Here is a 10,852-nt window from a genome sequence, read left to right as displayed (position 1 = left end):
CTTACAATTTGAGTAGTCCCATTCAAATAAATAACGTTATTAATGGTAGTAAGCACGGTATCCTGGCAGAGCTTAGAGGATCAAGTAAAATAGCTTACGGCTATATTTAATGTATATTTGCCTCTGATTTAATTAAATTCATAGTTTCATATTTTAATCAAGTACTAACTATGGCCCTAACACTGCAAACTCATATGGACATGAGAAACTTTACATGTCAGTAATACTATTAATTTCCATGACGTTACTCTATTGAGTGTTCTAAAACACTTGCCATGTATCTCAACACATATACTAGTACTCATCCAGTGGCTTTCTAATCATAGTGGATGTATTGTTCAATAATTCATTAGTGCTGTAGAAATGTAAATATGTGGAAAGAACTAAACTTTATTTTCATGTAAAACTGAACATAGTACCGTAGAAATGTAGGGCTGGAAATGTTGCGGTCCAAATACAAGACAGAACAAGGCTTTAAGCAAGCAAGCAAGCAGGCTGGTCTGCCGACGGGCTGGTCTGCCTGTCAGCTTTCCACCCTCTCCTTTATTTCTCTCCCTCCTCCTGCGCATTACATACTCCAACAGATAAAAGGAATACACTGGCTTTGTTTAATATTCTTATTTATCAATTTCTATCTATCACATTCCTTGCTCTCGGGCCTTGAGCCCAGTCCTGGGAGGCTTCCCACGGTTCATGTCATCTGGGCGAGATTCCAAGGTTCATGCCCTTGAGAGGAGCTGTGTGTGCACTGCTCCTACACAACACTCCGGGTGTGCCTTGAATGTTGCCAAGCGCATGAACCTTGCATGAATGCTACATCCCCTCCTTTTTTGTTTATTTGTGCTTGGCCATCTCATGGTAGCCATCAATTTGCTTTTGCAAGCCAATTAACTCCCGGACAGACAAGGTCATAGCTCGTGGAGCCTGCCAGGGCGGGTCTCGACAAAGCCTTAACAAAAAGGAAATACACTGCACACAGCAACAGCAAGAAATAAGCCCAAGAAGGTAAAATGTAGTTGGCCGGGCCCCAATTAGCCATGCTAGAGTACTGGGAAGAGAGGTTCACGTAAGCAGCGAGCATCGTCTCATTCCCTATTTCCTCAGGGTGATGACATACTGGAATAAGGCACGTACCTAACAATTCTTCAGCTGCTACAAAATCAAATAAAAGTGGGTAACATTTGCTATTGAAGCCAATCTTTCCCATAGGTTATATGTCATTCGGGCCTGTAACAGAGGAGATGCTCCAAAGTCAACCCCTACAGGAAATAGCAGGCACATAAGGCACACAATCAATACAGATTTGGCAGTGATTTGGGTGAGAATGGCCACAAACAGAGTCTCAGGAGTCTCTGGCTGTTGGTTTGCTGCCAGTCTTCGTTGAGCCGCGGCGACCAATGCTTTCATTACTCCCCATGTCACGGGCTGGCTTGGGATGCTACGTCTCCTCTGTCTCCGTCCCACCATTGTCGACCCGGGAGGCACTGCGTTCTCCTCCAAGGTCAGCTGAAACTCCGGTATGGGGTTCGATAGCCCCTGGTGCCACGCCATGCTGTTTCAGTGCCGGTCGCACACACCGGGCCAGAACCCACAACGGTCCTGCAGGGAGAGACACAGCAGCATATCCCCGACCATAAGTAATTAAAGGTACTTGGCCTAACCATTGCGGATCGGGCAGCTGACGATAATAGACACGCAGTCTTTCCAGTACCTCGGACTTATGAAAATGCCAATCCGCGGGGGTCTGCTGATCTGTATTCAGTGTTAAATTATTTAAAGTAAACAAAAGGACATGCAATTGTTGCTGAATGTCTCCTGAGGTTCGGAGACGCAGCTCCCCTTGTTTTAATTGTTTGTCAAGCAAGGTTTTTAGCGTGCGATTTGCACGTTCAACAATAGCTTGGCCTGTGGAATTATAAGGGAGCCCGTGTTTGAGATGGACATCCCATTGGGCACAAAAGGTGGAGAGGGCTGTGGAGCAATAGGCTGGGGCATTATCCGTTTTTATCTGGCTCGGGCGACCAATAACAGCAAAACAGGCTAGCAAATGGTGAATAACTTTGGGAGTGGCTTCCCCACACTGTGGGGTTGCCCAGAGGAATCCCGAATAGGTATCAATGGAAACATGTAAAAACGAATAGGGGCGGAATTGTGGCACGTGAGTGACATCCATTTGCCACAGCTGATTCGCTGCGGTACCTCTGGGGTTAATGGCATAAGAAAAGGTAGGGGCAGCAGCGGCACAGTGGGGGCAGGAACGAACAATAGAACGTGCGTGATCAGCAGGAATGTGAAATTGTCGGGCCAAAACAGAGGCAGACTGATGAAAAAAGGAATGGCTTTCGATGGGGTCAGAAAAAAGGGAATTTACCTGACCACGTAATGCGCGATCAGCGTGCGCATTGCCCTCAGTGAGTAGCCCAGGCAGAGGGGTATGACTGCAAATATGAGCAACAAAATAAGGGAAATTACGAGTGGTGACGAGATACTGTAAGGACAAAAACTGGCAAAGAAGGTCCGCATCGACCTGAGGGGTACTGAGGGCAAGGGGTAAATGATCAATTACCTGATAAACATAATGGGTGTCCACAATTAAATTAAAGGGACAATCAGCAAAAAATTGAAAGGCCAAAATAACAGCAGCTAATTCCAAGAACTAGTGAAGCTCTCCAAGCGCTGTGCATGCAAATATTGTTGTACAAGTGAATGAAGCGCTTTCAGCTTTTCTAGGGGGAGGGGCGACTGGTCAATCCATACAGGCTCTAAGGATTGCCATACCAATGGTAATGCGGAGGGTAAGGTGGGTGGGGGAGGGTTTTGGGCCATTATATATTAAAATCGAGGGTAGTGTCCAGCTTTACAAGTAAGTCACGGTCCCAAATATTGAGGTGGACAGGGAGCACAAAAGGGCGGATCGTAGCAAGGGCACGGCCTCCTGGTTTAGAGACCCTGACCCAAGACAAATTTTGGCGCCCGGGTTTGCTACCCCCGATCCCCCACAACTCTTTAGAAGGAACTGTGTTCCCATAGTCTTTTGGGCTGGTCTCTCCAGTTGGAACCCTTTTTCATGGATGACACAAAGTTGGGAGGTATTGCCAATGTGGAGGACCAGAATGCCATATAAGATGGGGAGGACCTTGAAAACTGGAGGAATAGAAACGGGATGAAATTTAATAGTGCAAAGTCATGTACTTAAGGACTAAAAAAAAAGATTGTTGCTATAAACTGAAGACTTATCAGTTGGAAGTGATGGGGAGACAAACCTGGATGTATTGATTGATCACAGGATGACTATGAGCTACTAATGTGACACAACCATGAAAAAGGCTAACACAATCCTAGGATGAATCAGGCAAGATATTTCCACTAGAGACAGAGAAGTATTATTGGCATAATACAAGGCACTGGTGGGATACCTCATTTGGAATACAGTGTGCGATTTTGGTCTCCCATGTTTAAGAAAGATGAATTCAAACTGAAACAGGTTCAGAGAACAGCTACGAGTTTGATCAGATGAATGGAAAACCTACTTTATGAGGGGAGGTGCAAGGAGCTTGGCTTGTTTAGCTCAACCAAATCAAGGCTGAGGGGAGATATGATTGCTCTCTGTAAATAAACCAAAGGGATAAATACCAGGAAGGGAGAGGAATTAGTTAAGCGCCAATGTTGAACAAATGGATGTAAGCTAGCAATCAACAAATTTAGACTTGAAATTAGACAAAGGTTTCTAGCCATCAAAGGAGTGAAGTTCTGAAACAGCCTTCCAAGGGGAGCAGTAGGGGCAAAAAATTTATCTGGCTTCAAGACTGATGTTGATAAGTTTATGAGGTGGATGGTAACATGAGACTGCTAAAATGGCATGCGGCCTATCTGCAAGTGCTAGTAGCAAATATCCCCAATAGCCACAGATGGGGCACTAGATGGAGAGATCTCCGAGTTACTACAGAGAATTTTTTCCCAGGTGTCTGGCTGGTGGGTCTTGTCCACATGCTCAGGGTCCAACTGATCACCATATATGGGGTTGGGAAGGAATTTTCCCCCAGGTCAGATTAGCAGAGACCCTAGAGGGTTTTCACCTTCCTCTGCAGCATGGGGAAGGAGTAACTTGCTTGTTTAAACTAGAGTAAATGGTGGATTCTCTGTAACTTAAAGATTTAAGTCATGATTTGAGAACGTGAGTAACTCATCCAGAGGTTAAGGGTCTATTACAGTAGTGGGTAGGTGAGGTTCTGTGGCCTGCAATGTCAGGAGGTCAGACTAGGTAATTGCAATAGTCCTTAAAGTCTGAGTCTCCTGGGAAAAGTCTTCCCCCCTTTTTTAATCACATAGTATTCAGCTTTTGGGTACTTGTTTTTATTTCAGCAGTTAGTACAAGTTTGACATTGTATGTCGGGGGAGAGGGGAGCAGAGGGGTATTTAAGTGAAGCAAAATGTATTTCTGTAATATTTTCCTCAAAACACCACATCTGTGACTCCATCACTTAAACAAAATCTAAACTATATATCTTTGACACATTATTGTAGCAGTCTAAGTCATATACACAGTATGATTGAGGAGCTCCACACAAAATGGGTAGCCAGATTTGCCTTATACAGGCCCAAAATGAAGATGTTTATTCTGAAAAAAGGTTACCTACAAATATTCAGATTAAGAAAGGGTGGGAAAGATGTAGAAAACATTCAATTTCTTGACTTCAGCTGATGGACTAAGGACTGAGAAGACTTTATTTTCCAGCTCACTTCCCAGACTGCTTTTTAAGTCCATGTTTTTCCTAATTAATATATTTCGCACATAGTTTCATATGGAAAAATAATTCTTCACTGCCCATGCAAAAAACTATTAGGCAGCATCACTGGCAGAATATTTGTTCCATATGCTAGTAAAAGCTGGTGAGTCATAGAACATTAGGGATGGAAAAAACCTGTTAGGTCATCTAGTCCATTTCTCTGCTAATACTGAGTTCTTCTTTGAGTGATTGCACATGTCCATTCCGATGTAGGTGTGTGCATGCCCTGAGCACAGTCACCAGAATTTTTTCCCTCAGTGGTATCCGTCGGGTCAGCTCTGGCACCCTCTGGTGCCACATGCTCGTAACGCCGTTATCAAGGGCCCAGCCAATGCTGTGCCCTCTCAGTTCCTTCTTACCACCTGTGACACTCACTGGAATTGCTCTCTTTGCTTTGGCAAACTTTTCCAGTGGTTTTCGCTGTTCTTTGTAGTGTAGTGTACATAGTTGATTTAGTTGTAAATATTCAGTTTTATTTAGTAAGTGTTTGGAGTTTTCTCCATCAGTTTGCAAAGTTTGTTTCCTAGTGCCAGGGCATGGCTCAGCCACCGGGTTTCAAGCCCTGTGCCTCCTGCCGTAAGTTGATGCTCTTGAGTGACCTGCACTCCAGTTGTCTCAAGTGCTTGAAAGACAGCATTGAGACCTGATTTTGAATTGAGTCACTTGGACTTGGCACCAAGTACCTCAGCATCGGTACGGAGTGCCCCTCCCACTGTGCAAGAGTCTTGGCACTGTTTGCATCCCCAGTGCCTAGAAGAAACACAAAAGGCAGCTGGCTGAGAGCAGTCACTCCCCGGCACCAAAGATGGCGAGGCATGGAGACTGGAACAGAGTGAGACCTGAGTCAGGCCATTCTTCTACCTTGGCACCACAACAGCTGGTACCAGCAACCCCGGTTCCGACATAGGCCCTGCTGTCTCTGGCACTGGAGGCGCTGTCTTTGGCAGACAGCACAGTACCAGTATGTTTATGGTACCATCAATTTCAGAGACATTCACTACAGCCAGGGACCTGCTGTCATTGCTGGTGCCTGTATCCCTGGCAGCATAGGGATCAGCACCACCACTACTGTCCAGCAGGAGAGATCTGTCTTCTCTCAGTTCCCAGCTGGTTCCAGGTGCAGTGGCACCACCCAGGGACAACCTTCAATCTTCAGGTGGTGACTTGACCCGCAAGCAGTGTGTGTGGGAGTGCTTTTTTCCAGGCCCCAACTCTCGCGGTCTCTAGTAACAGATGCGTCGGCAATGGGTTGGGGGGCGCATTTAGGCAGACTCAGGACCTCTGGTCCCAGGCAGAACTTTCACTGCACATCAGTGTCAGGGAGCTAACAGCGGTGTGCCTTGCTTGCCAGACATTCCAGGCCCATCTGGAGGGCAGATGTGTATCGGTATTGACCGACAACATGATAGCGATGTTCTACATAAACAGACAGGGTAGTGCTCTCTCCTCTCCCCTGTGCTGGAAAGCCCTCAAACTGTAGGAGTTCTGCATTGTCCATTTGATACATCTAGAGGCATCATAAGTTCCAGATTCCAGAACTGGCCGATCATCTCAGCAGGTCATTTCACAGACACGAGTGGTCCTTCCACCTGGGTGTTCTGATCAACATCTTCCAATGGTGGGTATTTCCCCAAATAGATTTTTTTGCAACAAAGTACAATAGAAAGTGTGACCAGTTTTTCTCCTGAATCACACCCCGGGCTCATTCACAGACACTTTTCTCCCCCCTTGGAAGGACCATGTACTATATGCTTTCCTGCCCTTCCCACTTGTATACATGGTCCTGCTGAAGGTCAGAAGGGAGGAAGCATCAATGATCTTAATAGCACCAGCGTGGCCTCGCCAGCACTGGTTCACCATGCTTCTAGGCCTGTCGGTGGACATGCCAATAATCCTGCCCCTGGTCCCGGACTTGGCTATGGTCCTGGGTGTTCATCTCCAGCATCCCAATCTGCAGTCTCTCCATTTCATGGTAGAAAACTCCGTGGCTAAACCTCTCGGCGCTCACATGCTTGGACCCTGTTAGAGAGGTCCTCCTTAGCAGCAGGAAGCCATCCATTAGGGCCACCTATCTGACCAAGTGGAAAAGATTTTCCATTTGGGCATTACAAAAACACACTCCGCCATTACAGTCATCGATTCCCTTTATCCTGGACTATTTGCTGCATCTAAAACAGTAAGGTCTGTCGGTATCATCAATAAAGTTGCACCTGGATGGTCTCTCAGCTTTCCACACCGGTTCGGCCAGTTGCTGAGTTTTCACGAAACCCATGGTGGGCCACTTCCTCAAATAAAACAGCCAATTCCCCCTTGGGATCTCAACCTTGTGCTTTCTAGACTGATGGAACCTCCTTTTGAGCTCTTAGCAACATGCTCCCTCCTCTACCCTTCCTGGAAAGTAGCATTCTTGGTAGCTATAACTTCGGCCAGGAAGGTGTCTAAGCTTAAGGCCTTAACCTCAGAGCCCCATATGTGGTCTTCTATAAGGACAAGGTACAGTTGCGACCACACCTGGCCTTTGTCCCGAAGGTAGTTTTACAATTCCATGTGAACCAGGACATTTTTCCTTCTGTGTTCTTTCCTAAGCCACATGCTAGCAACAGGAAATTAATGCTCCACTCCCTGGATGTCAGATGAGCATTAGCCTTCTACATTGAAAGAATGAAGCCATTTTGAAAATCAACACAACTCTTCATTACAATTGTGAAGCGTATGAAGGGGCGTCCAGTCTTGCCCCAAAGGATTTCTTCTTGGATCACAGCCTGTATCTGGGCATGCTCTGACTTGGCAAAGCTACCTGGGGGGGTTGCACCTTAGGATAGCAAACCAGTAGGCTCTGATGGGTTGCTATAACTTTAATATGTGGAATGCCATGCACAAATTTCTATTCCCACCCTTCCTCCCCATCCCTCTTCAGGGACCCCTCTCACAAGCAAATTTTGGTCCAGAAGGTCCAATCCCTCCTTTTGGGAGAGAACCGTGGAAGAGGTTCCGCAAAACTTGAGAGGAAAGGGGTTCTACTCCAATTATTTCCTAGTTCTGGAAGCCCATGGTCGTCTCAAGCCTGTTCTCGACCTGCACCACCTCAACAGCTAACTCAAGGTTCCCTCCTGAAGTTCCTCATGGTCTCCCTGGCTTCCATAATTTCCTCTCTGGATCCTGGGGATTGGTGTGCTGCCCTTGATTTAAAGGACACCTATTTCCACATATACATTTTCCAAGGCCACAGAAGGTTCCTCAGATTCGTTGTGAACCACACACACTACCAGTTCAAGGTACTCCCGTTCAGCCTATCAGCTGCTCCATGGGTTTTCACTAAATGCATGATGGTAGTGGTGGCCCTTCTGAGGAGACAAGGAGCAATGGTCTTCCCATGTCTCGACAACTGGCTAGTCAAAGGCCAGGTGGAGTCCAGCATACACCTCATACAGTTGACTTTCCAGGCCTACACCTGTTATCGTGATTCTTAAAACCCAAAGCTCTCGGTAACTATTACTCTTGTTGAGGTGGTGGTAAGAAATAAATCAGTGGAGACAAGGCCGTCCAACTAACAGGTGACTGGCACAAACATTATGAGTCCTTTCACTTAAAGCTGCACTTTATTTTAGTCTCAAACACTTACACATGTTCACAACTGGTTAGTAAAACACTCCAAAAATAAATAATTACCTAAGTCCTGAGTGGTTTTCGAGTGGTACAATGACAGCTGTCCAATTGGCCAGTCTTTTATCTGCCATACGGGACCCTAAGATGTGTCCACGAAATGTTCCTGAAGAATCTACCTAGCCAGAGCCATCCTGTTCATAGGGCAGAGCGGGGCAACCGCCCCAGAACCTGCGCTTTGGGGGGGCCCGCGCTTCAGTGGGATGCGGGGGGTGGGGGAGAAGCGGCCCGGGGGTCTAGCAGGGGGCCTAGCACCAGCAGCAGGGGTCAGGCCCGCACCCCGCACTCACTGGCCCAGCCGTTTATTTCTTTTTCTTGCCCACAGCTCACCAGGCTTGGGCTTGGGCTCAGTCTCTGTGGCAGCAGCAGCAAGTGACCCGGCCCCAGCCCACTCCACTCCGCTCTGTCAGCTCCCGGTGTTGCCTACCGCTGCAGGGTCCTAGCGCCCCCCACCACTAGTGCCAGGGCAGACTGACCCTGCTCTTCCACTCGGACAGATCCTTCCCTTTTCCAGCTGGACCCTCCACCAGCACAGGGGACCCCCTAGCACAGGTGAGTGCCATCCAGCAGTCTCCACCATCCCTCGCCTGTCACCCAGCCCTGGTGTCCCCACAGTGCCCCACTTCTCCCCCTTCCACTGCCCTTTCTCCCCTCTCCCAGCACTGGGTGGGGTCCTCCAATGCCATCTCCAGGCCAGGGCCAGCCCTTATCACTCCCCTGCCTCAGGGTCCTCCTTGCCTTTCATCTCTCCCAGCCTTGGCGTCCCCTGGACCCCACACCCCCCTAGGGATGGCCCCTGCACCTAGCCCATGCTTTCTCTCCTTATTTATTTGGGTTAATGTAACAATAACATGTCAATAAAAAAACTTGTTAAGCAAACAATTTCACAGTTTAAGCAAGAGGTTTCCTCAAACCATTAATTAGATAGATGGGTTACAGCAGAGTCCACATCTCTTGAGAGCCCTGACAAACACATTCCAAAGGGCAGATATAGATAAGTTTCCTGTTCTTCTAAAATACATACCTCAGCAATTTCAATAGAGATCTCATCAGGAAGGACACAGGGTTGACTCCCCCCTCAACCTCCTCCTCTCCTGGCTTCTTGCTAAGGCTGCTGTACAGGCCCAATACAGGCTTACTGACTTGGCTGCTCTGGGCAATAAGCATGATAATCGATAGTCCAATTATCAGTAGTGGTCCAGTCATTCTGTTGGTCCACTAAGATCTCCCCCTACAGGTCTACTAATAAATTTGCAAAAGTCTACCCTCATCCTGGTACAGAGGATAGAGTTCATCGGAGCGGTACATACTCCACTCAGGCCAGAGCCTTCCTCTCAGAAGGCTGGTTTCAAGCAATCTTTATAAGGTCCCTCAAGGTCCACCTGATTACAACAGCATGGAGCTATCTGAGATTTCTGGGCCATATGGCATCATGCACTTACATGATGCAACATCCGAGACAATCTCAGACCACCTCAGGCATGGCTGGCCACCGTGTACTTGACAAGTCGTCATCATCTGGACTCAGTTAACACTATACCTCCCTGAGTCCCTGTGTCCCTGGATTGGTGGCTAGACCAGCATGCAGTTTGTGCGGAAGTTCCCTTTTCGTGGCCCCAAGCTTCAATGTCCCTGATCTCGGACACATTGGCACTGGGCTGGGGAGACCACCTGGGGCCACTCCAGACGCAAGGCCTCCGGTTTCCAGAATAGCTCTCTCTCCACATCAATGTCAGAGAGCTCAGGGCAGTTCACCTAATCTGTCAAGCATTCCTACCTCACGTTATGGGCAAGGATGTGTTGGTTCTCATGGACAACACTACAGCTATGTTTTACATCAACAGGCATGGAGGGGCACGCTCTTCCCCCTCCACCTCCTCAGCTGTGGGAGTTCTGCATAGTGCATTCAATCCACCTCAACACTTTTCACCTCCTGGGAGTGCAGAACCAGCTGGTGGATTGCCTCAGCAGGTCTTTCTCCAGTCACCATGAGTGGTCCCTTCAGCCAGACATCACAAGGGACATTTCCTATCAGTGGGGGACTTCCCAAATCAACCTTTTTGCTACCCAGATCAACAGGAAATACCACCAGTTCTGCTCCCTGCAAGGCCATAGCCCTGGGTATCTCATGGATGCTTTCCTGCTAGTATGGACAGATCATCTGTATTATGCTTTCCTCCCTATCCTGCTAGTGCACAAGGTTCTGATGAAGATCAAGTGGGACCGGGATGGAGTCATTTTCATAGCCCCAGCATCGCCGAGGCAACACTAGTTCACTGCTCCTGCTTCCTTTACATCCAGATCTGATCTCCCCAGAATCATCTGAGAGACGGTTGCCCCACCTGAACCTTAGCTCTCTTCATTGGACGGCCTGGAAGCTCTATTGCTGAATCCTGAAGAGC

At 47.7% G+C, this 10,852-nt stretch overlaps 1 long non-coding RNA gene across 1 annotated transcript in view; it reads right to left on the bottom strand.

Moving 5' to 3' along the window:
* Positions 1-382: 382 nt before the first annotated feature.
* The window catches only part of LOC311518143, an 18,774-nt gene continuing 8,304 nt past the window's right edge, over positions 383-10,852 (bottom strand). Inside the window, exon 3 of the long non-coding RNA XR_014710902.1 lies at positions 383-1,599. This is a non-coding gene — a long non-coding RNA (uncharacterized lncRNA). The remainder of the gene's footprint in view (positions 1,600-10,852) is intronic.

This window comes from Lepidochelys olivacea (genome assembly GCF_965140295.1).
Source record: "Lepidochelys olivacea isolate rLepOli2 genome assembly, chromosome: 3".
NCBI classification, from domain to species: domain Eukaryota; kingdom Metazoa; phylum Chordata; order Testudines; family Cheloniidae; genus Lepidochelys; species Lepidochelys olivacea.
Note: the sequence above shows the minus strand (reverse complement) of the source record. Positions and strands in the feature narration are given on the sequence as shown.